The sequence below is a fragment of the Serinus canaria genome, chromosome W (assembly GCF_022539315.1).
Source record: "Serinus canaria isolate serCan28SL12 chromosome W, serCan2020, whole genome shotgun sequence".
Classification (NCBI taxonomy): Eukaryota; Metazoa; Chordata; class Aves; order Passeriformes; family Fringillidae; genus Serinus; species Serinus canaria.
Window position 1 is genome coordinate 13632668 of NC_066342.1, and position 27636 is coordinate 13660303.

At 41.0% G+C, this 27636-nt stretch overlaps 1 protein-coding gene and 1 long non-coding RNA gene across 6 annotated transcripts in view; one reads left to right on the top strand and one right to left on the bottom strand.

Annotated features, from left to right (window-relative positions):
* LOC103824654 (nipped-B-like protein) overlaps nt 1-5836 on the bottom strand; it is a 176156-nt gene extending 170320 nt beyond the window's left edge. For 3 of the 5 annotated variants that reach the window (XM_050986312.1, XM_050986310.1, XM_050986311.1), the window contains exon 1: nt 5434-5835. The gene's annotated coding sequence lies outside the window, so the exon portion shown is untranslated. Of the gene's footprint in view, nt 1-5433 lie in introns of all 5 variants that reach the window. The other 2 variants (XM_050986315.1, XM_050986314.1) reach the window with 2 other exon arrangements.
* An 8827-nt stretch (nt 5837-14663) lies between these two features.
* On the top strand, nt 14664-17198 carry LOC127060992 (uncharacterized). Its single transcript, XR_007780356.1, has 2 exons — nt 14664-14821; nt 16574-17198. It is a non-coding gene; the product is annotated as an uncharacterized LOC127060992 (long non-coding RNA).
* The last annotated feature ends 10438 nt before the right edge of the window (nt 17199-27636 follow it).

Here is a 27636-nt window from a genome sequence, read left to right on the forward strand (position 1 = left end):
AGAAGTAAAGGATTCTTACTTCCAAGAAGGGGGCGTGACTTTGGAAAAAGAAAAAGGTGGCACAGCAGGTCTGTTGCCCTTCTCTTCCTTTTCTGAGGGAAGCAAGCAGTGAATGGAGCAGTGGGCTAACGCTGGTCCTGACCAGAGGGTTTGTCAGCCATTGTTTTTCATTGTCTCAGGCTTGGGGGAAAAACATGCATGCGGAAGGTCTGGGGGCAATTTTGTTCTTTGTCTCAGGGGAGTGCCGTGACAGGTCAGCTCAGGCTTGGTGAGCATTTTTTGGATGTAAATCACCCTCTTTTTGTATACTTTTTGTATACCTTTGTTATTAATATTGTTGCTGTCACTGTTCATTTTTCTTATTTCATTGCTGTTTCCAGTAAATTGTCCTTATCTCAACTCAGAATTTCTGCCTTTTATCTCTCTCACCCAAAGGGGTAAAGGGAGGGGAGCAGCTCCGTGGGGCTTCGTTTCCAGCTGGGCTTAAAGCACAATACCCCCTATCATTAATATCCAGAAAACATATCTGGAGAAAAAGAGGAAGCAGCATAATTAAATGGAAAACACTGTACAAGACAGTGGAACAGTCTCTATCAAAACCTAAGATCTGAAAATAAAATTTTAAAAACTCATTACCTAATCCTCTTTGAGTGCCTAGTCAACACAGAGGAGAGATTGTTAGCTCAAACATGAGAGATAGTGCAACCCTTATCACAGATGTGTTTATATTCAAGAAGCTTGATAAATTACATTATTTTTAAAAAGATAGAAAAAATATCAGAACTATAAAACCAAGCACTCAAGTATTAAGAAATGTGAAAATTATGGTTACTTACACCTACAATTCAGTCCCTTGTGCATTATAATAGTCATTCATTCAATGGTCATATATTTTGTTACTCACAGGATCCCTACCTCATATATGGCACGACATATATATCAATAAACAAATCAGAGTTACACAAAAAAGGAGATGCTTTCTTTGGGACATTAGATTTTTTTACTAAGGAAATTGAATAAAATGGTTAATAGATCAAATAAATTTTAAAACGTTTTCTATCCAAGAGAACTTTTGCTCGAAACTGACAATTTGTAAAAAAAAACCTCTTCTTAAAAAAAATAATTTTCTATCACAAGGAAAGAAATAATTTAAAATCCTACCTGTCCCATAATATACCCACAGCCTCTGGGTCATGCCTGGAGCACATGCTTAGAACATAAAAAGACAGATGGTGGAAGAAAAGCTCAACAACTTCTCTGATACAGATTAGACACTTGAACCTGAACTTCCTATGTCCCAAAAGCAATGTTTTGGTTAGGAACATGCTTACTATACCTGTGAACAGTCTTGCTTTTCTAACAGAGTCATACAGCAGCTGAACAACAAATTGACATCAGAATGAAATGGTCTGACCACTAGGCTGCAGAGGTTTCCATTCAACCAGTTTACACCAACTACAACAATTATTTGTTTAAGAGGCAGAGTTCTTTTCCTAACAGGCAATAACCAATGCTTAGGATTCTCTCCAGGGTTGCTAGTTCCAGCTGGAAATTATTTTCTTTCAGTATTGCAGACACACCATTTTAATTACTTGTGAGATCTGGGTCACTATCTAGTTCTTGTCTCTGTTCTTACTGATAAACTTTAAGAGATTTTGGTTTCTTCACAATATGGAAGATGATTCTTTTTAATTTTTCAGGACAGAAAATTTATTCTTTTCCAGCTCTTGGCATGATCAAGACAGCTGAAACTGAATAGATGTTTTAAGGCCATTGGCAAAACCCCATTCTCTACTTCTTAGGACTCCACCACGAGAAACAATGAGCTTGAGATGTTGAAATGCAGGGCATTCACAACCACTAAGTCAAAGAAAACAATGCTATGAACTTCCTAACTGCTGTAAAGTAACTCTACAAATCTCAAAAATAAAGCATATCAAATTGAAAACTGCTTATAAATCTTGTGTTAACTTGCTATTTGAGTCAGTTTCAATCTTCCATCTGTAAAATGAAAGTATTTAACAGATGTGCAAAAAAACCCTCCAATGTTTGTAAAGTACAGACATGTATTTTGAGATCATTCTTACAAATTCATAGATTGAAACACTTCAGTATTCATTAACTATTTGGATGGCATACAGCAGGTTAAGCAGTAGGCTGCACAATTACGAAGAAAAACAAATATATCAAGTGGGTTATAACAGTATACCAGTCAGCTATGATTTCCCATGCACTGTAAGAAGCCCTGAACTGGGACCAGAAGGGTAAGGGGGAAATACAGTAATGTAGTTAAAAGCCCAGTGTACAGGGAAGAGAACTGGATTAAGTTTGTTTCTGCAATTTTAGTCTGCTGTTTCCTTATCAGAGTCCCTGACTGCAGCCCAGCATTTTTTAACTGCTCCTGTAAAATGCATTTCCTGTCTTCACATACACACGCCTTCAGGAAATAAAGTGCTTCAAATCAAGACAGAGAAATAATCTGAAAAAGAAAATATCTAACCATTTAAAGAATTTTGAGATCTCCAATTGGAAAAACACTTTGAACCAACTGATATGCATACTAAAAGCAATACATTTTTTCCTATAATTTTTCCCAACTTAGAGAGTTTATTATGAAAAAAGTTTTTCAATGTTTACTTTTTTAGTTATTTAGGGGTATAATTGTGCTTCTCTAATGCTGTTCTGTTTCTCTGAAATCAAAATGTTAAAAAATTATTTTAAAAAAGAAGTATAAAAACAGCTTTAAAAGAAAGTTTTAAAGAAGTAAAGAAATAAAATCTGTACACAAGAAACATTCAAACTGTACACAGTAGTCAAAAGCACAAAATAAAAATAACAAGAAGAAAATATTTTCCTCTTTCAGTTGAAATAATTGCTACAACTAACACCTCGAGAATAATTAATTTTGTATTTCCATAACATTAATAAAATAACTACATCCTCCTTAAGCAGTTCACTTTTGTGATAAAAGAGTAGACCAATATAAACTCCTAACACTAGGGCAAAAGGAGTATCAAAGTGATGGTTTGAGCTTCCCATACACACACTCTTTAAATGTGCTAAAAATACTATCTAGACAAAAAATAAGTCATGTTATAAACATTTCCACATTAGGTATTTCTGCATGCTAAATATATTTTATGACAAAAAAATTTACAACTACATAAACTGTGACGGTGCAACTAATTCAGGATTAACCACACATTACTCAGAACAAATAAAACAAACAAAAAAAAACTCATTACAAATAGGCATCATCTTAAGTTTCCTTCTATAAATACACCTATTTTTCATACCAGAAAAGTGCATGTTTTCTGATTTAAGAAAAAAAGAGCACATCATAAACACAACCCAGGCAAGATAAACTTGACAGGAACTGCATAACTACAGTAGCTTATTTCCTGCTCTTATATATATTTAAAGCAAACCTCCTTAAATAAGTTAGAAAAGTTCAAACAATGGTTTAGTTAACCCATTTTTATTAAAATGAAGGGTGGACAAAAGAAACAAATGAGCTCATGTCCCTTCTTGATGATGAAACTACCCAAGAACTAAAACTACTTTCTGTCCTGTAAAGCAGTTACACTCGGCCTCTATGCATACCACGGACCAAAAGAAAACAGCAATGCGACTACACACAGAGATAGAGGCAGCTAGAGACAACTAATGGCTCCCTCTGCAATTCACAAAGTTTAAAATTAAAAAGCTGCTTTTTCCAAGTGTAAATGGTTCCCCTCCACACACATAGGCCTGAGGCCCTGTTGCAAACAGTGTTCAACAAGACCAGGCAGCACAAAGACAGGAATGGGAGGGAGGGAGGGAGGCAGGAAGGTAGGAAGGAAGGCAGGCAGGAAGGAAGGAAGGCAGGCAGGAAGGAAGGAAGGAATTGGGGATCAGCAGGATCTTCAGGCTTTTTAAAATTCAAACTGCTCTCTGACCAATACAAATCACGGACACACTAAGTACTACATGGATTTACAGCATTAAAAACACACCTTCTACATGACAGCTATATTGACTTCACCCTTTTAAACAAGTAAATGGGTACTCAAAGACACGATAGCAGAGTTTATAAGACTCTAAATACAATATACCAGAAATTCATTACCACTTATTATTACAAGATCTGTCTAAACAACTAAAAAAATTACTGAAAAATAGACAAATTCTGTAATGTCGATACTTGTTTGCCATTTACAAATTTCTTTTCTATATGAAACTTGGTATCTTAAAATTTCCCTCAATTATGTAATTTCTGTATGAGTACTTTTATTAGTTCACAGGGTGTTTATTTTAAATCTACCTCAACTTTTAATAACACTCTGAACTCTACCACACAGTAAGTCCAAGATTTACCTTACTCTAAATTAGCTACCATTTATGAATAAAGAGCTGACATTTAATCAATCATCATTTACAAAACACATTTGACCTGTTAAAATGACAACTAATTACATACTTAAACATCAGGAACACAAACAGCCAAAAACAAGCTCAGGATGTCAAAGGAATATGGCCTGATAAGAAATGATGACACTTTTTAAACGTTCCTCACTTTTCACGTAATTAAATTTACTATTGATTCTCAAATACTTAGGCTAAGATCTCATCTTCACCGTGACCCCTGAAACATCATAAACATAGCACTCTACACATGACCCCTTCTCCCATTTTCTGTTTGTTAAGAGTATAAAATAGTATTTCATCTGCATTTAATACATATTCCTGTAATGTATACAGCACATGCACATGGAGATCGTGTGGAGTACCAGACACAATATGCTTGTCTACCTGTATTTTCTACGTCTGCGGGCATCCGTGTTGTGTCAATCATGTCACAAGCGCTAGTTTTATGCTATAAATAGTCAGTGATAAACACACTAATCAATTGCTATATTATGTAGAAATGAAACCTCTACATTATAAATCCATGTGCCTTCGGAGTTTTAAACGTTCAGAATAGAGTTGGTTAAAAAGAGAAGGTAATAGTGAAGAAAGCTGGTATTTTTGTTCTTGGGTATTTACATTCTCTCTTTCCCTACTCCTCCACTTACTTCGCCCCCGACTTCAGAAGTTGTAAATATGGCAAAGGATCAGTGCACATTTGCCGCTAATTGTATTGTTTCCTCCTCCTGCTCCTCTCCAGATTGAGGCCTGTTACTGAGAAACCGCTTCGCCTTTAAATGCGCTGGCCGACGGGCCTGCGCCCTCCGCCGGGCCTAGGCCTCCCGGTAGCCCGAAAAGAACTAATCTCCTCCCCCAGACCCGACCGAGCAGGAAGGGGGGCTGGTAAATAAACACCTCCGGTCACCACTTACTCCCCTCTACCCCGGAAAGCAGGCAATCCCCTTTGCTCCCGGCAGTGCTGGGCCGGAAGGCCCGGCCCGCTGCTAGAGAAAGCAGAGAGAGGAAGGGGAGATGAATGGGGATTACCTGAGCGAATCGGCGTCCGAATCCGACGAGAATCCGAGAGAGGGGGAGAGAAATCCGCCCCCTCCCTCCTCAGAGGAGCTGTCGCCGCTGCTAGGCCGCGGCGACCACCACCGCGGAGCAGGAGGATGGGAGATAATATAACAACAATAATCCGGGCCGGGTGGGGGGCTGTCTCTTCTTCCGTCTCCTCCTCAGTGCAGCGAACATGTAGAGCCAGGGGGTGAGCGGCCAAGACAAATCCCTTTTTCCCCGAGCCTGCTTCACAACATCAACACGGGCCGAACCAAACCGGTTCCGAGACACATTCCAAGCCGCCGGGTAGGGGTGGGGGAGGGGAGGGCAGGGCAGCTTCCAAGGGGCCGCTGCTCCCTCTGTACATGCGAGTGCAGGAGAATGGAGGAGGGAACGGCCTGAGCGGAGTAAGCCGTGAGTCGGTACCGGGGGGGTGGGGGGGGGGGGGCGGGAAGAGGAAGAAGAAGAGGAGGAGAGGGGGAAAGAATAGGAAAGGATCCCCTGTGTGTGTCTCTCGCTCCCTCTCAGAACAAAATGCCGACCGGAAGTGCAGCTGCAGGAATTACTCCCTCCACCGGCGCCAAACACCAACAACTTCCCCTTTCTTACTCACTCAACTAGCGTCGTTTCCGCCGCCGTTACTGCGCTGCTCCCTGCCGCTCCCTTCGTAGCTCTGCTACAGCTGGAGTGATTTCCTCCGCCTTGCCTCGCCTGGCAGTAGCGGGCACAATTGAGTCTCCGCTGCGTGACTCTCTCCCCTTCCGTACCCCTTCAACTACTGCCTCAGTTTCTTTCTTCTTTCCCCTTCTGGTGAAGAAGACCGGAGTTTATGCTTAAGCCTGCGCTGAAAGGAAAGCAGCTAGTGATTTGTGATGAATTGACCGTTGAAAAGAACACGTTTTGAGTTTTATTTTTGCCTTCCTTAAGGATGATAGGAAGGAGGACTGCAAAATAACACCTCCTAGGAGGCGGGCTTAAAAAGGCGTCTTAGAATGAACTCACAAAGGTGGCAGTCTCGTCCTCCTTTACCTCCCTGCCCCCGTGGATGAGATGTGTCAGATCTGAGATGCTTCTTGGAGTTGCTGTTACGGCTCGTGTTCATCTGTGTGGGTGTAAATAGGCCGCATGGCAGGAACTGAAACACCCGATGCTGAAAGCGTTGCCGGGATGAGGAATTTACAAGTGGACGTACCGAAGTGGAGTGGCTTTGAAAAATAACCTTTTAGGACGAGCACGGAGGAAATGCTGATGTTTGGATGAAGGGCCCTTTGCTGGAGGCTGATGCTCTCTGCCATCACCAGACTTACTGGAAATATTTTAATTGTGGATTATGAAGGAGTGTTTGGTGAAAGAGAATGTCCTAGTCTGAAAGCTTTTCTGGTTTTTCTCTGTACAGAAAAAAACTGTGAACAATCACAGAACAGCTTAATAGCATTTCTATCTGATGAATTAACTATGTCTTTTCCTACTCATTTTGCTCATAAGTACTTGGACAAAAGTCCTTTGATTTTTAGAGGAAGCCGTCCTTGTCTGTGGACTTCAGGATTCGGCCATACGGTTGAACACAGCTAGCTTTAAATAGTCTGTGACATATAAACACACTCTTTCAGTGCTGGATGGATATTATTTGTACAAAGGGATAATATCTTGTACCAATGCACTTAAATCTTTTCAAGTCTTAGGATTTCCTGAATAACACTGTCTTTAATACAGATTTAAGATGCTTTCCTCAAGCTTAAAGAGCTATTAAATCTATAATGTTGGATGAATCAAAGTTTGTTTTACAAGTATATGTGATTTTGTTTGAAAGTACAGAAATGAAGATGGTACTAGAGAATGCAGTATTTCAGTACTGGAGATATTAATATCTGATGGGTACATAGTCATGTAAGTTAAATGAAGACAGAGTAAACTAGGCTCTGAAAGAAATGTATTATACACTTCTGTTCAAAGTTAATACAAAAGGTCCAAATCCTGTAAATGTTTATTCATTCACATTTTCAAGCTATCCATTTGCAATAACGATAATTAATATAGTAAATGAAGTATGTTTCTAAATCTTTGTGCTTAATTTAATACAGTGCAACTCTGTAAGTCAAGGGGGAAAATATTTATCTTTTTTTGGTAACAAACTGAAGTTTAATAAACTACCTTTTTAGGGTTCACATACCCATATGTATGTGGACATATGTACCTATGAATTCAAAGGAAAATGGGATTCTAAAATGACAAAGTTGGCCTAGGGATACTACTTATTCTGCTTCTAACGGATTGTTATCAATTCACGTTGATGGAGTCCATAGGTGATTTTAGTAACTAATTTATATAACTTTTTTTTCTTAATTGATGGTTTAGTGTGTAAATAAAATGTAAATCCTGAAATTTTGATTTTCAAATGCTAGGTGTCTTCTAAATTTGTCTTGGTTTGAAAAGACAGGTCTCTGCTATAGGAGGCAGGAGCCTCCCCTAAAATGGAAAATGTAAACCCCCTCCCTCTGAATTCTTATAATTTTGAAATCAAGGGGTGCTCAGGCAAAGATATGGGAGCAGGAATAACAGATCTTTATTAGGGAAGAAAAATTTTTTAAAAAATGCAGTAATACAAAACAACACTGACAGAGTCAGAATACAACCTGACACCCTGTTGGTCAGGGTGTTGGTAGCAGTCTGATTAAATGGTGCCTGCAGTCCTCCTGGAGTGATAGATGTGGTTCTGTTGAAGCAATGATCCTGTAGAAGGGTGTAGTTTTCCTCTGAAGGTACAGTGGTGGTGTAGATGGGCCTAGTTTTCTTCTGAGAATCCAGTGGGAAAAAGCTGCTGTGGCCTTCCAAATCTCAGTTTATATCCAGGTAGGAATGCTTGGCTCCTCCCCCAGGGCGGAGCTTCTCACAATGGGATGAAGTAATTTTGTCAGTCATACAGTGACCCTCAGTGCCCTATGAGGGCAGATATCTCCCTGGAGGGAGGATTGTTTGTGGAAGAGATAAAGAAAACTGCCCAATTAACAGAAGGTAACTACCCCACCTCTTAACAGATGATAATAGAATACACACCCCCACCCAGATCTTGCAACCCAGGACAATATAAAATATGCTTTATCCAGTGCAAACATCATGGTAAAACAACACATTTGACTACTTTTTTTTCAATGAAAGCCTCACTGGACCATTTACTATTTTTAAAGTCTTGTTCAACTAAAATAATTTGTAGAAATGATTCTTTTTATCTGAGTATTATATTATTACCTGCACAAGAAAACAACTAATTTAAGTTATTAGTTGTTTTAGAAGTTGGTGTTGTAACACGCATAAGCAAATTTGGAATTTTTTTCCATTAAGGGAAATTAAATACTTAGTATGTTTTACTCCAGTAGGTATTACTGTAATCCACTTTTAAGAAGCAAAGTGCAAATTCTTCACACCTGACACCATGTTTTCTTGGAGGTTGCTTCTTTCATAAAGACTGGCATAATATACAGGTACCTGTAATTTTGTTAATGGGATGTACAAACACTGTTTTATTTACCTGTTAGTAATTTATAAGTAGTATGTACTTCTGTGCAGAATTTTAAAATAAAAGGGATGTGTCAGTAAAATATTTTTAAAATTAAGATCATGATGGTATATTTTTTCAAAATAATGAAAGGAAATCAGCTTCTTATCTGAATGTAATATAGTAATGCAACATATAACTATCATCCTAAATTTAAGTATCCAAATGATTGGGAATCTGGTGTTAAGGCTGAACTATAACAGTGAATAGAAAGAATGTAATGATGAATGCTGTATAACAAAATGAAAGTTATGTTCTCTGCATTGACTTTAGTTCAAAGGAAAAAAAAATAGTACCATGTATTTAATTCACTGGGGAATAGTCATCATTAAAAGTAAGCAACCTAAGTATCAGATGAAGCCTTCAGTGATACAGGTAAAATAAAATTTTTAAAAAGCTAAGGAAGCCTGAAGATTAAGGAGTAAAATATTTGTATAGGTACTTGCTCTAAGTTTACAACTTGATGGTGACTATGGATTTTTTTTCTTTCCTGGTAAGCAAGATGGAGGTTTGTGGAGTTTTTTCTTATTCTAATTATTTAGCATATTTTACCAACAAGAATTTAATATGGAATGAAATTACACTATTTAATTCATTTTTTTCTAAGTGATAAACTTGCATTATCTCTACTATGTAAAAATGTGCTTCTGTTTGTATGAAAAAGGAATATGAATTCTATGGCAGCTATATCTTTTAAAATCTATACTTGTAAAAAACAGTTCTCTGGAAGAAAAATGATAGAAGGCAAAGCTCTAATATTTTCATTTGAATGTTACAGTCAGTTTTTGATTATGTAAGGCACTAGGGATTCTGAGTAAATTTAAAATATAGATAATTTGAAATATTTAAATTAGGCTATAAAATATATATAACAATGACATACATTATATAACAGGAAAACAAAACAGTGATAGATTACGATTACTCTGCCAGACAAGTAGATTGTCCCAGTATTGTTATATTAGGGCTGTAAGAACAGACCTAATAACAGTTGTTTTTGTAGGGAAGATAAATAATGAGTTATATATTGTCATTGAAAGAAATTTTAAATCTGGCTAAATATGCTCCTTAGGCTCTTTTCTCTAGGTTCGCTATTGGTGAACTCCAGAAAGGAAGCAGGTACTATTCCTGCTATAACTTCCTGAACTTCCCACAATTATTTTTGTATTTAATCTGAGCCTCATATGACTTTACCCTCTCAAAAGTCTTGTTTTGGACAGACACTGGGGAAGCAACTTACTGTCATGTTTTATAATACAGATATAGAACTGCATGTCAGTTACACAACAAATGCTGTGCAATTTCATACAAGAGCTGGGAGGACCGCTATGGATTAATTTAAGAGATTAATATAAAAGCATTTGGGCATTTTTATTTTTCACCTTTTAAGGTGTAAAGGTAAAATGATACAGCTTCATAGGCCAGAAAGTTAATTTGGACATTCTTCTTCTGGCAAAGGACAGAAATTTAAAAATGGCCTAATGGACTGTTGTATTCAGCACAAGCTGATGAAAGCCACACTTCTATGGATTAAAGAAATCTGAAAACATCATATCATACTTAAAATGCTTTGCCATTCCCTTTTTAATGGGTTTGCCAGTAAAAAGAAGATTTAAGACTGAGAGAGAATTATCAAAATCTTGTACGTTAAAAAGAGCTTCATGGGCTTAGGCCTTTTAAAACAGCTTCTTTGAAAAAAACCCAGAACTTTTCCCTTCTTCAGATACCTAAATGTCAACCATCTCAGCTAAAAGATTCAATGGCCACATATAAACAGTCCATGCCCAGGACTGTTTTCTGGCACTATGGCTGGTAGTCACACAATGTTTTATGCCTTTATTCTTGAAGCATTTTATTCTTCAAAACAGGATAGACACATGCATCTACTGCCTATTGGGAATAGTTCCTGACTCACACTCCCAAGCTGTGCCCAGAAATTGTTTTAGAAAGTCCTAGCTGGCATGCTTTTAGCCTGTGTCAAGGTCTGTTTAAACATTTTAATACACAATTTGTAGACAAATTATTTCCATTTGTTTGTGAATTAAACCACCACAAAACATTTGCATTGCATTTTAAAAATACACCTAATACAGTCTTCTTGGAGCAATTAGCCAAGTGGAAGGTAAGTAAGAGGAAACTGTGGTCCCCTGCTGTTGCAGTTGGACACCAGCCAAACGCCAGGCACCCATGAAAGCTGCTCGTTCTCCCTCCCCTGCCACACTTAAGCAGAGGAGAGAAAAAAAAATTAACAAAGGGTTCATGAGTTGAAATAAGAACCCAGAGAAAGCACTCCAAGGGCAAAACAGGCTCAGCTTAAAGGTACAAAGTGAATTTATTACTAACAGAATCAGAGGAGGGTAATGAGAAGTAAAATAAGCCCTTAAAACACCTTTTTTTCCCCCAGCCCTTCCCTCCCTCCCTCCCTCCCTCCCTCCCACTGACAGCACAGGCAGACAGGGTGTGGGGGTTTGGTCAGTTTGTCACTAGAGATCTTCTTTCGCTGTTCAGGGAGAGGAGTCCTTCCCCTGCTACACCGTGGGGTCCTTTCCATGGGAGACAGTTCTCCATAAACTTCTCCAACGTGGGTCCACTCTCATGAGCAGCAGTCCTAAAACTGCTGCAATGTGGATCACTCTTCCACGGGGTGCAGTTCTCCAAGGACAGGCTGCTTCAGCCTGGAAGCAAGGGCCCCCCTCTCTCCACCGGGTCTCCCACTGGATCACAGCCTCCTCCTGGCATCCTCCCACTCCTGCGTGAGCACCTCCCCCCTGGGCTGCAGGTGGATCTCTGCATCCCCTCTGGATCCTCATGGGCTGCAGGGGGACAGCCTGCTTCACCATGGTCCTCACGACAGCCTGCAATGGAATCTTGGCTCCAGCGCCTGGAGCACCTCCTCCCCCTCCTTCTCCACTGACCTTGGTGTTGCCATGTTGTTTCCCTCACATGTTCTCACCTCCTTCTCTTCTCTGACTAGAAGAAAAAAAACTGTGCCAACTTTGTTTTGATTTTCTTCTTAAATATGTCATAACAGAGGCTTTACCAACCTCTCTCATTGGCCCAGCTTTGGCCAGCAGCATGTCCATCTTCAGAGCCATCAGGGATTGGCTCTGCCAGACATGTTGGAAGCTTCTAACAGCTTCTCACAGAAAGCCACTTCTGTGGACCCCTGGATACTGAAAACCAGGCCATGCAAAACCAACACACCTACCTAGAGATGAATTACATTCATATTTCAAATTAATTCTTTATTAAAGCTATTAGTCACCTTTTTTTAAATCCAGAAACCTGACAAAAGAAAGTTGATTGGAATTTGGCTATCAAGTTAGATATTTTTTAGTGTGAAAGCATTTTAGAAAGTCCTCTATAGTGGCTAAACCAGCCTTCTAACCTGCAGCAGATAACTCTCTTAGACATCCTGTGGCCCTCATGAAAAGACACTACAGTGAGAACAGAAAATTCATGTGCAAAAAAATGAAATAAACACAACTAACTCTTTAAATTATGGCTGTTAACATAAATTTGTAATGAAATGTAATTTATTGATTGTAAAATGGAAATGGAAAAGGAATAAGGATAAATACATCAGTGGATGTTTTCTAAATGCTAAGTACTCCTCTTATAACTTTAAAAAAAAAAATCTATTTTCTACCTGGACATATATTTACAACTTGCTTCTCAGTGTGGTCATAGGGACAAACATCAGTCTATCTACTTTGTCAGCACTTCAGAAAATGTTTGGATGCTCCATTACTGAGCCAGAAACCAGTATTAACTTGTTGTGATTTCATTTCTTACAGACTTGCAATAACATGTATTCGGATGCACAAAGCTTTTTTTTTTTTTTTAATTTTTGATGGGGACAATAGCTGGTCCATAAAATTGAATTATTGACTCAGAGAAGCTGCCCATGGTTTTACAGTGCAATTAAGTACAGATAAATGTCTCTGCCTGGGTGATGCAACTCAGTTATAGTGTAAAAAAAAAAGATTGAGTCAAGAATACACCTTTTAGGAATGCTTAACATGAAATTTTCAAATAGCCATATGTGGGGTTTGAGATTTGTTATGGTAGCTCAGGATAGTTCACCTCCCCTGCCTGAGTATGTAAGAGTCCTGAGCACATCCTATCTTGTTGTCACGGTAACCCAAGATCATTCACTTCCCACCCCTCCACAATTGCATATATCCCTGTATGGGTGCGAACCTAGCAGCCAGCTGAGGATCTTGGAATTCGGACAACAGTATCTGCATTACATCAGAGTTCACTAATGAGCAAAAAAAGACATTTCATATATATGATATGTTAATCAGTGCAAGTTTTATTATCCACCCCTGTGATTTCCTTTGAGCTGCACTTCCTAGCAGGGCTCCACTCTGTCAGGTCCCCATTTGATTAGAATTGGTGTCCCAGGGCTCCCGCCATGGTAATGCTGCGCTTTCATTAAAGCCAATGATTTCAGTTGATGAGTGTTGTGCCTCATCCCTGGGGAAACTGAACCTGCTTTTTGCTCATAACACCATAACTTAAAAATCAAGTCAAAATGATCTAGTAATGAAAATTAACCTTTTCTGTACGATGATGTATTTAAATTGTAGGTTTTGATGTTTAAATTTCTCTACTTGTCTTCCCACTGTTTTAAAATCCTACATGACTTCCCTCAGATTCCCTAAACATAAATACCCTTTCAAGACAAGAACAGCATAGAAAACCTTGCCCTAAGAGGTAAGTATTTTGAAAAATAATGGAATAAACCTAAGCAGTTTTCTTAAAGGTTTTGGATAGGTATATGGAAATTGTTTACAAATCTTGACTATAATAAAAAAACACTAGTGTGCACAGCATTGTTAATTTATGGTAATTTATAGATTAGAGTTACTATTGAACATTTTATAGGCTTGCCAACTTCCTTTATTGTATTCCCAGTAAATATTTCAATACAGTGCAAGTACTCATGAAAGATCATGTAGTGACTCTTCTAAAGAAGCTGTAATATGTATACTTGTGCTTTTGCTAGTATGTTTTCCATGCAGAGTTCAATGTATTAGGATGGCCTGTTATCCATAATTTTGTTGTTAGAGAAAACATATTACAGCTAGTTATCATAGAGAATGTTATTTAAAATCACTATAAATAGTTAAACTTTCTGGAACAAGAACAGTCTTCATGAGAACATGAATACATGTCTCCACCCAAAACAAAGACACATGTATGTGTCATGCATATTATTGAATATTTTGAGGATAGGCATGTGTGAGAAAAAAAGAAATAACATGCCATAGAAACAAATGCAGAAAAGATACTGTCTTGGTTTGAAAGACAGGTACCTGCCAAGGAAGGTGGGAACTTCCCTTGGAATGGAAAATATGACTCCCTTGTCTCCAAATTACTATAACTTTGAAATTACGGGGCTTTCAGGCAAAGATTGAGAAAAGAAATACAGTTCTTTACTAAGATTATATATATGTATATAACAAGACCAACAACAACAATGGCAGCAACAACAATCAAACAAAAAAGTCCCAACAACAGCCTTCTCTCAACTGTCAAGCATTTTAACCTTTGGTGTAGTTATGGTTACAGGTGGCGGGGCGCTGTTGGCTCCCAAGCAGGCAGGGCAGGCGCGATGATTCCCCCGTGGCTGCAGGGGGCGCTGTGGTGCGAGTTTAGCCTCCTCTTCACGGGGTAATGGCGGCTCAGCTGGTGGGAAGAGATAGAAAAGGGGCTTCCTTTGCAAATTCACAAGAAGCAGCCGGTCTCAGAGTCCCTCAGGAAGCTGAATGGACTGTAGCAAGGATCTGGGAGCAGCAGGCTGGAACACCAGAGGTGAGCAAACAAAGTGTAGCAAAACCTCCGAAGCTGTGGCAGAAGCCGCAGGGGACTGGCCAGACACGGGGTGTCAGGAAAATTAATGAACTAACACCAGAGGTTTATGTCCAGAAAGGAGACAGAGGAGTCCTGTAACTTTATTCAAATAAAGGGAGCAGCCATGGGGCATTTCTCCTGGGATCTCTCAAATTTTTAGGCGATGCAGCCTCCTTTTTAACCTAATTTCCCAGCCGCATGTCCGTCTCTCTTTCCGCATTGGCTGAGGTACTTGAGAGGTACAGACTTCCCAAAATGCCTAATACCTAAGACCCCCTTCTAATGTAATTCCCCCCCACCCCATTTTCTTTTTTCCCTGTGTCTCTGTTCTTTTCTAAATCCAGAGATTTAGCACAGTCTTGAGTGAGTAAGTCTGTGTCAATCAGTGGAATTCCTATGGAATTTATGGTTCCCCCTGTGAAAAACACGTTCACTCTCCCGTGAAAATGTAAAAAGTTTAATAAAGGACAATAGGAGACAAGGACCATAGAGCAAAGGTTATTATGTCTGGGTGCATCTTGGCACTCAGCCAAGATCACCCTGTTATCTTCGGGGATACACCTTAAATACTTTTTCTCTTACATCAGCCTGTTGCATATTCATAGACCCTTACGCATAGTAAACTTTTCCCCCAAACTAGTTTACATGTTCCAAGAACTGTTTACCATATCTCCTCCTTGGATATTATATTATTCTATGTATCTATAACACCCCCATTGCTTCTTTCACCTCTGGTATCTGGCCTTATCTACCATCAGGTCCACAGTTTGTTTATAAAGACACCTCCTTCTCATTCCTTTCAATCCCTCCTATTCTTATTTACTCAATAAGTGTCTTTACAAACATTAGTTATCATTGATTTAGCTTTTTGTTCCTGGGTCCTTTTTGGTTTAGCAATTATTTGCAGTGACATCATTTTCTGTCCTTTTGTATCCATTTCTGGATCTGTAGGCATGGCTACTGTTAAAAACGGGACCAGACTCCCAGTACTAAAGTGATTTCAGCATTTATTATAATAAAAGAAAGGCCTAAAGCATGGGGGCTTGCAGGCCGAGCAGGAGCGTTCCTGTCAAGGATGCTGCAGCGCCAGCGCTGGGTCTTCTTCAGCAGCGATGTCCTCAATGTTCCAGGTGGAGCGGCACAGCTTCCCTGGGTCAGATGCCCCTTTTTATCCTGTTTTTTCCCTTTGGATTGGTTTCTTTTTGTATCCTTTATTTGTGTGAAGGTTTTAGGCGCTTGATTGGCCCATTACAGTTCTGTCCAGGTTGGCTCATTTTGCATGGGGAGTGGTGCACTTTACTTGTGTGTAATATGGTATGTTGAGTACCATATTTCTCACAACTACCCATTTAACCCCTTTTACAATACAACAACCAAACTAACAGTACATGCTTAACAATTATCAACTATTTTACAACAGTTTTTAACCTATTCTTAACAGCTACTACCTGCATACCCTTGATCATATGTTCAATAAGCAAGGGATCAAGCATGGTTGTTGGTTGTTGGGGGTTGGGTTTTTTCTGATCTTTCCTTGTTATCTGTGGAATTTTGTTCCCATTGAGTTGCTAATAAGCACTGATGGTGGGGAGGGGGAACTCCTTTGGTTTTTGGGAGGTTTCTCTGGGTGGGGGGCAGAGATAGCACGAGAATGGGGGCAGGTAAAAAAGGAGACGGTTGGGGGCAGCCCTCTCTTGTTTTCTGGCATCACAGGAGGACAGCACTGCAAGGAGACTGAGGGACTGATCACTATCTGCTTGTGTGCCCCGGGAATCTTGAACTTAGCCTCTCCCTCCCCTGCTCAGAACCGGGCTGCCGCTGTCCCGCCCCCGCTGTTTCTTTGGTACTGCTCTGCATTTTCTCCAAGCTGTAGCCTGCACCCTGCTGCCTGGCTGGCATGTCCCTGCAGATTCCAGCTATTTGCCGTGGAATTTTGAGACATTCTTGTTCACTGCCCCGTGATTTCTGCTCATTCCTGCCATTCCAGCCTGCTGCTTCCGAGAATCCTGCTAAGGGCACCAGGATCGGCTGCCCCAGGGGTTTGTGAAGCAAAGCCTCTCTTCCATCCCTTCCCGTCTCGGCCAAGCTGCCATTGCCACGTGCTCCGCGAGCCCGCGCCGGAGCGCCCCCTGCAGCCACGTGGGGATCATCGCACCTGCCCTGTCCACCAGGAGCCTGCCAGTGCCCCTGCTGGCTGTGACCGTAACTACACCTAAGGGGAAAGTGCCGCAGCCGAAAAGGCTGTCACTGGGTTTGTGGTTCTGTTTGTTGTTAATGACATAGTTGTTGTTGTTGCTTGATTATACATACTAGTAAAGAACTGCTATTCCTATTCCCACCTCTTTGCCTGAGAACCCCTTAATTTCAATATTCTAATAATTCGGAGGGAGGGGGTTTACATTCTCTATTCCAAGGGAGGCTTTTCTGCCTTCCCTAGAAGACACCTGTCTTGTAAACCAAGATAATGGTAAAAAGATTATAGTTGCTACAGCACATAAGAGGAGAAAAAGCATTCATTTAACCCATCGTCCACCAGGTAACCATGAAAACATGTCCCATTCCCATCCTTTCCATGTTTGGACTGGTACATAAGCTAACTTTCTTATTCCCTTTATTTGTTTCATCACTTTTCCTTTGTCCTCTATTTGCAAACAGCAGTTTGAGTAATTTAATTTTCCATATGCTCCCCCTTCTTCTGCTAATAGATAATCTAATACCATTTGATGTTAAAATATTGCATATCTCATCTGAGTGTATTGGTCAGCAAGGAGGTCAAGAGCTGTAGCTGTCTGGCTAATTATTATTCCAAAGACAGCTTGTAACCTAATTATCCGATTTAAATTATAAATGGGTTCTCTGGCACCTGATATTAATTCATTAGGGATTCCATGTGGCTGGTCCGTAGTGTTGTACGATTCTCTCAGGTGGCCATTCATCTTTTCCCTCTTTTGGGTGCTCCCTCTAGCCAGGGATGCATCAATTAACTGCATTTTTTTTCTAATTAGATAATTATATATCTTGAATCCTAACTGATTTCCCTGAACTTGGGGTAGCAAAAAAGAACAATGGTTTAATATACTTTACATAACATATTCCCGACCAGTTTGGAGGTAACCTGCAACAGGCATGTTGGCCACCCATGGCCTGTCATCAGATCCTACTGGCCTTCTGCAGATCCAACAATTGGTAAGGTTAAAGGTTTTTGCTACTGTAGTGGTTTTGGTTTGCCATCCAAGTCACAGCACCAATTTGATATGGTGGGTTGAGCGCTGGCCAAACGTCAGTGCACTTACTGGAATTATTTATTAATTTTCTGCTTTGAGACAAGGATTAGGAGAAGGGCAGAAGCAAGCTCAAAATTTTGAAGGGTATAAAGAAAGCTTTATTAACAGAACTAAAAGAAAAATAATAAGAAATCAGACTAAACTTTCAGAACACTTTTCCTCCCTCCAACTCATTTTTTCTTTCCCCCTGACAACGTAAAGAGACAAAACTTGGGACTGTCAGTCAGTTTACCACCTCTAAAATAGTCTTTTTTCAGATCACTTAGGGAGTGGAGTTTCTCTCACCATGCCATGGAGACTTTTCCACAAGAAACAGTTCTTTTGTGACATCAATGTCACAGCGAATCAGCCGCCCAGGAAAGGAAAATCTGTTTGCAGTGAAATTCCCTCCCCTCGACTTACAGCTTTCCCCAACTGTTTTCGAGGGCTCAATCTTTAGCTAATAGGGTACACTTTTAAGGATGAGCTCTTCAGAAGCAAAGGTTCTCTTCATAAATCTCTGAAATTATCTTAATCTCTGGGATGAAATAAACAGGGCAGGAGATATTTCTCCCTTTTTGATGCCTTTATTAAAAGTGATCAGCTCAAGGCTGGGAGGCCCGACGGATCCGCCATCGCAGCTCCCTGGAGCGACGCGGCGGAGGAGGCAAATGCAGCTTTGTCCACCAGGGGACAGAGCTGGGGGTCCAGCCTCATGAGAGCAGGCAGGGGTATACACCCCCAAGATCCCGATTTTGAGTTGGCAGACTCAGGTCCTGGCTCTAACCATCATCTTCTTAAGTTGTGGTGAGGGGCCATTAAGGTTTTCAGAGTCTCTGCTGGCTTCTCACCTCACCCCTGATGTCTAGAGACCACTTTGATCTCTGAATTCCATATTGGCTCGCTGGTTTAGGGGTTTATTAATTGCGTTTGGAACAGGGGCTTGCCCCATTGCATTTTGGCTCTAAACTTATCTGCATATCAACTCCTGGTTCCCTCCCCTCCACTGTCTGGGGGGGGGATGCCATCCTCCCACCTGGCCACATGCAGGCTGATGCTGATACAATAGAGTGAATTCTCAACCATAGATGGCTAACGACCCGATACTTAACAGGTGATTACAACAAGCAGTTAACAAAAGCACTCCTCGGCCGCAACTGGTTAAACTTGTAATTCTACTTTTGGAAAAAAAACGGGTAACCCTTTTTTTGTTCATAACCTGGGAACAGAAATCTTCCTCTTCTTCCCTGGGGGCAAAGGGTCTTCATCATTTTTATCTCTGTTTAAACTTTTCATTGGATCACCGCTACTTCAACATCTGCTTGCTTCAGCACAAGTTCCTTTGCTCATGTTTGCAATTTGAATGCTCCATCCCCCCATGCTTCTCATGAATTACAGGGAGATTTTAGTGTATGAAAGTCCATTACCATGGCCTTACAAGAGAATTTCATTCCAAGATTAAGGCATCTCCTCATTCTTCTCCCATCTGGGATATGGCTCTTCTTCACTGACATTGGTGTCTCTATGCTGTTCTCTTCACATGTCTTTACATTTCCTTTTTGTCTGACTCGGGAGAAGTGGCGTCCGCAGGTTTGATTTTAAATGGAATTTAACAGCACTGAAAGAGTTAATCTTACCCGAGCCTTGCATTAGGTAATGGCCATGAGGCTCACGTTGATTTCGGCTGCATCATTTCCCACGGCACCCAGATGGTTCTTTTAGCAGCATAATTCTGGCGGCTGCGCAGGAACACAGCGGCAGCAGGAAACGGCCAGGCAGAATCTCAGCAGCCCGCTCCGCAGCCCAGCCTGGCTCAACCCTGCCCAGAGCTGCTCCTGGGGCCCAGCGAACCCCGACCCGGCCCGGCCTGGTGGCGGAACAGGTTTAGTAGTGGCAGGATGTTAGCAACCGCGGCCTGGCCCAGCTTTGGCTGGGGCCCTGCGGCCTCCCCTCCCCCACCCAGCCACCGTGCTGGGGTGGGGGGGGAGCCTCTCTCTTCAAAAGCCAGAAGCAAGTGAGAGCTTTTCTCACTCTTCTTTTCTAAAATATATGGATTTGTCAGGCGATTCTAGCTGGTTATTGGTTCTGTCAGCCATGGAACAAACTGTAATATTTCCACAGGCACGGTCACTTCTTTTTCCTTACCAAAAAGACTCAATTAAGGCAAACTTAAGACAGCTACTTCTTCTCCTAGGACTAGAAAACGATTCTCCCACCTCTGGCCCAAACCTAACTGGCAATAAAAAGGTGAGATCATTAAGAAAAACATTCTAAAGGTGTAATCTGATTTCCTAATCTAATTTTCACGTTTTCTTCCACACCACCTGTGGTGAGTGAAGGCAGAGAAGCAGCTTAACATGAAGAAAACAATGACAGCAAGTATTAGCCCCTCAGTGACTGGAAATCTGAAACGAAGGATGCCCATACAGGCTATTTCAGCAGACAGTCTGTGGGTAGGCACATGAGGCTTCCCCAATGTTGACGCACTGGCTACTGCTCTGGTCCACTCCTGCAGAGTGTCAGTCATGGCGTCCCAACCTTCTCCTCCAGTTGAGATGTCCAAATCTCCGGGGCTTAAGAGACCTTGACCCGAGTGTGATGGGTCCACCCATGTTCAGCTGTCTTGACGGCTGTTTCTGTGGTCAGCAACACTTGGAAAGGTCCACGCCACTTTGCCACCAGTGGTGTGTTTTGGTTTTTTTTCATTCCTTAACTAGGACCCAGTCTCCTGATTGGATGTTGTGAACAGCAAAGTCCAAAGGCAGGGTCTGTGCCAGCTGAGCATCCTGTCCAAGAAATTTCACAAGAGACAGTATCCTGGCCACATATTGTTTTAAATATACATCACTTATTTCCACCCCTCCACAAGGGTGAAAATTATAAGGGTAAGTAATTCCAAACATCAATTCAAAAGGAGATAACTGAATAACTCATCTTGGTCTGGCCCTTATTCGTGCCAAAGCTAATGGCAAGAGCCATACCCATGGCATCTTAGTTTCTATCACCAGTTTCAAAAGGTGGGGTTTTTTAAATTTCTCCATTCATTCTTTCAACCTGGTTTGAGCTCTAGGGGTGCCAGAGGGTATGGAGATTCCACTGTATTCCTAAAGCAGTCATAACCCCTTGAAGAATTTTTCCTGTACAATGAGTTCCCCTATGTGAGTCTATTGCTTCCACAATCTCATATCTTGGAATTATTTATTCAAAACATACTTTAATAACTGATCCTGTAGTTGCTGAAACAGTTGGAAATACTTCTGGCCACCCTGTTAGTTGACATACTGTTACCAGAAGATATTTAAACCTTGCCACTCAGGGCATTTCAGTAAAATCCACCTGGCATCTTTGGAAGGGATGTACAGCCCAAGGCCTCCCTCCCTGTCTTGGTTTGGAAAGACAGGTGTCTGCTAAGGAAGGCAGGACCCTCCCCTGAAATGGAAAAATGTAAACCCCCCCCTCTGAATTGTTATAAATTTGAAATTAAGGGGGGGCTCTCAGGCAAAAATATGGGAGCAGGAATAACAGTTCTTTATTAGGGAAGAAAATAAAAAGATAAAGTAAACAATGCAGTAAACTAAAACAACACTGACAGAGTCAGAATACAACCTGACACCCTGTTGGTTAGGGTGTTGGTAGCAGTCCAATTGGAATTGTGGCTGCAGTCCTCCTGGAGTGTCAGGTGTGGTTCTGTTGGAGCAGTGATCTTGTAGAAGGGTGTAGTCTTCCTCTGAAGATCCAGTGGAAGAGGCAGCTGTTCCTCTGGGAAATACAGTGGAGAAGCTGTGCTGGTGTTCCAGAAACTCAAGATTATATCCAGGTAGAAATGCTTGGCTCCTCCCTCTGGGCAGAGCCTCTCACAATAGGATGCTATAGTTCTTATCAGTCATGCAGTGACATTCAATAGCCTGTTATCAGCAGATGTCTCCCCCGAGAGAGGATTGGTTGTGGAAAAGATAAGGAAAACTGGCCACTTAACAGAAGACAACTGCCATACAGATGGCAAACAGAATACATCTTGCCTTGCAATCTGGGACACTCCCCTGGCAATTTTCTTTATAACCCTGTTATTGGTTTTAGCACAAATCAAACAACCCTCAATAGCTTGCTTTGCCAAAGTAAAAAAGACCCACAGCAACATACATTTTGAGGAAGGCTTCTGCCAGTCCTCGAGACCCCCAATGACTCCCTTCATGAAGTTGTTTTAATATCTGTAAGTCCAGAACTTTTGGTATCCACTGCTTACTATCCCTTGTAAATCAGTTATCCCCTCTTTCCTCTGCCCCACTCTTTTCAATTATCTCAAGTTTCTCTGGTGGAAAAGACAGTTTCTCTGGCAGTGGTGGGGCTACTGGGAGCAAAGGGAGGATCTTAGAGATTTCTGGCAACAGTGCAACTTTCCAAGCTTCTTCATCAGGCAGTCAGTTACCTATTGCCTCCTCTCAGCACCCTGCCTGGTGTCCCCTAATGTGTATTATTGTCACTCCTTTTGGTAAATACATCACCTCCAATAGGCGAGAAATTAAGCTCTCATGAACTAACATTTCTCTCCTGCAGGTTAATAAACCTCTTTCTTCCCATAATTTCCCAAATGCATCTATCACCCCATATGCATATTTAGAATCGGTAAAAATATTCACTGTCTTGTTCCACACTAATTCACAGGCTCTCACATGCACATACAGCTCCACTGTCTGAGCTGACCATGTGGGTGGCGATTTCCCCCTTCCTTTAATTCCCTTCACTTAATGATAGCGTATCCTGTGAATCGTTTCCCTTCTACCACCCTTGAAGACCCATCAATAAATATATTTTCTCCCTCAGGCCAGGGAGTGTCTCGTAAATCTTCCCTAGCCCAGGTCTGGAGATCTATCACTTGAATGCAGTCCTGGGTTTCTTCCCAGCCCCTCTCTCTAGGGCCATTCAAACAGGAGGCTGGGTTAGACCCTTCCCCACCTTTCAATTATGAATCTTCCTGTTCCATTAATCAAGATTCATACTGTAATAACTGAGCACTGGTCATCCACTTAGAGGCTCTTTCAGTTAACAAAGCTTTAACTTGATGCAAAACTTTAACAATCGGATATCCTCCCCTTGTCAGCTTTCAGGCCTAAGTTACCATCAGGGCTGTGGCTACACAGTTCTGCAGAGGGTGAGGCCAGCGTCTGGCCATGGGGGTCTAACATCTTAGAAAAATCAGCCACAGGTTGCCATGTTCCCTCATGCTCTTGTAGCAAAATTCCTTTAGCATGGCCCTGTTTAACATCCACATATAACTCAAATTTCTTTTTCTGAGTCTGGCAGAGATAAGACTGGGGCATTAATGAATTTGTCTTTTAATTTTCTAAAGCTTTGCTCTCCTTCTGGTGTCCATACCACAACATTAGGACTGTCTTAGGTTAAAAAGTCATATGCAGGTCTGGCCAAAACAGAAAAATCCTCAATCCATGCTCTGCAGTACCCCACCAACCCTAAAAACTGCTATACCAGTAAGAGCCTAAATGAGAGATGCGGGACTTCAGGAGGATCTTCAAAATGCAGTTCATTGTATCCAAGATGTTACAACAGTCCAGGGTGATGGGTGACAGAGCCTGTGCCTATAACTGTCAGCTCCAGCTGCAGACAAGCTTGAAGACCCTTAATTTTGGTTACAATGCATTATATACTTTGCTGAGCATCTTAATACAGTAGAACCAATCTATACCTTTACTTTTACCTATAGCCTATTGTGAAAAATGCGTATTTTATGATTGGCTTTTCGCAAATATTGAAATGAATATCATATGTGTTGTGTTAGAAAGTAACGCTGTATTAATTCTCTTCAGTAGTGTGTTAAATATAGTTTTAGGTTATAAAATTGTTAAAATAGAAACTATGCTATGTAGGATACTTTTTTTTTAAAGAAAGGATTTGCAGCGAGATAGCAGCCACAGGACACCTAAATCTTTCAGAGAAAAAGAATTTATTGCTCCCTTATCAGAAGAAACAAACTTTTTCCCGCCTCGAAGGTGCTGTTAGGATTAGGAGGAAGAAGTTGACGATGACCAGGCCGAATCCTGTGTTTGAATGGAATTTATGCATCATGCATGAAGTGTATGAATATGCAACAGTCTGTTGTTTTTAAGGGTTAATCCTTTGTTAACGGGTGTCCTTTTTCGGGCTTGTGCTGCCCAGAAAAAGGTACCCGGACGTCCGTAACTCTTTGTTTTTATTGTCTCATATTGTCTTAATTCAAATTGTCTAAATTATTATTACTCTAATTGTATTACTATTTTTATAGCTATTTTATTACTATTAAATATTTAAAAATTTAAAAAAACAAGTGATTGGTGTTTTTCACACCTATCATAACTACTATCATTATCATATTCATGTTACTATTCTCCAGTCACTAAAAGTTAGTACATTACAGTTTAAGCTAGAAGTTGTTTTTCAGTTTTCTTGCAGTGGAAAATTCTGAGATCTTTTTTCTACTTGCAACATCGGCAGTCTTGTTTGCCTATGGTATCTTTCTGCTTGGTAAAAATATCTTTTTGTTAGTGGTCAGCTTATCCTTTGCTCTAAGTCATAAAACCTCTTACCATCTTGACATGACCCTTGCCTTCTTAGTTATCCAGTAAGACTGGCTCAGCAATTGTCAATTTACACATCTATAATTCTTCTATATCAAAACTTGCATCCATCTCTATTTCATTCTCAGATTCTACATTCAAAGAGCTTTCTGCCAAGCATATGTATCTGTTAAACTTTCTTGTCAAACTTTCACCCTTCCCAACACATACCTCCTTCTTTATCTGGGGCAATGGTACTTGTAAAATTCCTTGTATTCTTTCTGGATCAATACACTGTAACCCTCCAGTCAAAATGTGTCCCAAATATTTAACCTTTTTCTCTACCAACTGCACCTTCTTTTCAGACACTTTAAGTTCCTTTTTAGCAAGAAAATTAAGCAGCTTCACAGTAGCCTCTTCAAACACCTTTTCCTGTTCCCCTGATAAAAGTAAATCATCCACATACTTCACCAACCTAATTCCTAAGGGTGGAGTAAACTGTCTTATTCCCTGCAAGGCTTGCCCAAACAAAACTGGTGACTCTGTATATCCCTGCAGGAGGACTGTCCATGTCAATTGTTGTTTTAGTGCCGAAGACCACCGGAATCCAGGCTAGCTCTGTACACTCCGGTAGCCACAACAGGAGTGGGGAACAGCTGGGGACTGGGGTTTGCCCACAGCTGAACCTGAAGAGCTGCAAGCTCTACAGTGCACACTGTTACAGCCAGGGCGGGGACCAGGCGAAGGAGGAGGCTCCTTGTCTTGAGGTTCCACAGGTAAAGTTTATTCCAGGTGAAGGGAGCAGGACAAAAAGCCCCTCACTCTTGTGTGCAAGGGGTTTTGTTCGGATACAAGTCAGGGGTGGATACAAACAGCTAACAAATAGGGAATCTCCAGGGGAGGAGTGAGGGGATTACATCAACACTGTGGGACCAATCAGGATAGGGGGAGGAGAGGAAAAGGTCACATGGGCCAAAGGGGGGGCGTTGTGGATTAGGGGATTTCCAAGTGGGTGTTTCAATCAGGGATAGGCCCAGGGGGTGAGTGGCAGGGAACATTCAGGAAACAGGGGCAGGGTTGCCTTGACAAGCAGGGAAGGGACTAGAACAAAGGGAGGGGAATAGCTTGAGGGACAGATTTAAGGGAGGGTACAACTTAGGGAAAAACCGGCTTGGGGAAAACATGGGGGGATAACAGAATGAACCATTTAACAATAACTTAATGAAATAAACATGAACTGCAACATTTTACCATCTTCCCTCCTTCCTCCTGTTTCCACTCAAAGGCAAAATACTGTTTATTGTCCTCTGTAATTGGACACCCCCAGAAAGCATCCTTCAAATCCAGTACTGAATAATACTGATGTGAAGAAGGGATTTCATTCAGGATGGTACAGGGATCTGAAGATATATGGTCTCCTCAAGCCAGGTCTTATAAGCTCTTGGATATTTATATCACACCCAAGATAGCTCAGCTACCTTAGAAGGCATAAAATCAGCAGGATGGCTTCTGTTACAGTGTTGGAAACAAAAAGGTTTAATAAAAGGCAAAATAACAAAGAGAGAAAAACCAAGCCAGGTGCAAGAGGTTCTTGCTCCTGGTAAAACACCCCACAAAAGTGATTAGTTTCTTTGTTCTCTTCTTTTTCTAGTAAATTGCTTAGGTGGGACTTTTTGGCTTCTGTCCAATTAGCTATCCTTAAGTTTGAGGTGAAGTCCCTCAGGTCCTATGAGGTGTATTCTTTGCTAATTGAAGAAAGAAACTTCTGGGCTTTTTTCTTTCTTAAGGAGACAAAGGATAGTTTTGTCACTCCGTCAACAAGGGGCACATTCCTACAATCTGGGATTATGAGATGCCTTGTTTTGACAATTTCATTTAATATTCTTGAATCCTGCACCATTTTGTTGTTTCCATCTGATTTCTTAACCGGCAGGATAGGGGTGTTATAGGGAGACATACATGACTCTAAAAGACCTGCCTTTAGCAGGGACTCAATGACAGGCTGGAACCCCTTCTTTCCCTCCCTTGAAATAGGGTAATGCTTTTTAGACACCTGTGGAAACCCAGAGCACCGGGAATATTTCTCTCTGCTCTGGGGTGCCCTGACCCCCAGGGGAGCACTGATTTTGACCCTCATTCATGGAGAAAGTTTCCTAGACTTCAAGATAGACTAGAATCCACAAAAGTGTGGAATTGATTATAGACAGTAGTGTAGGTGTATCACTTGGTGAGAAATTTAGGTTTTGGGATTTTTAGTATGTTGTGGATGGAAGCAAGATGGAGGCACAGGGTGTCATCCTGGGTTTCTTCTTCATGCTTCTTCTTCCTTCTTCTTCGTGGGTTTGGGTGGCATTTTGTACTTGGGCAGAAAAGTCCGCATTGCAGCTCTTTGGGATCAGTTATTGGGTTAAAAGGGAAAATAATCTAGGTGTCAGTTCTTAATGGGAGAGTTTAGTCTTAAAAGACCTTGTAACAAGAGACTGTTAGCCATTTTGTCCCTTCTAATGAAAAGCTGCTTGTCACCGACATGGTTTATGAAAAATCCTTTACTTAGGATTTTTTCCTCTCCTGAGAGCTGAGAAGCCTCAGGAACAAACTGTAAACAATTCTTATCTGCTGCGGTGGAATGCAACACAGAAAATCTCTGATTGGCCTCCTCATGCTGTTTGCAATTAAGAGCCTATCACAGGACACCTGTTCTGCTGGTCTCAGTCTGAGAAGACCTCAGTTTACAGATTCCTTTTCTATTCTTAGCATAGCTTAGTAGTGAAATCCTTCTCTCTATTCTTTTAGTATAGTTTTTATATATTATATATCATATAATAATAAATCAAGCCTTCTGATACATGGAGTCAACTTTGTCGTCTCTTCCCTCATCCTGAGACCCCTCAAAACGAAGTAACAGCTGCTGAACTCACAGTAGTGAGACTGTTTTACTGATAAGAAACATGAACATGAACTACTG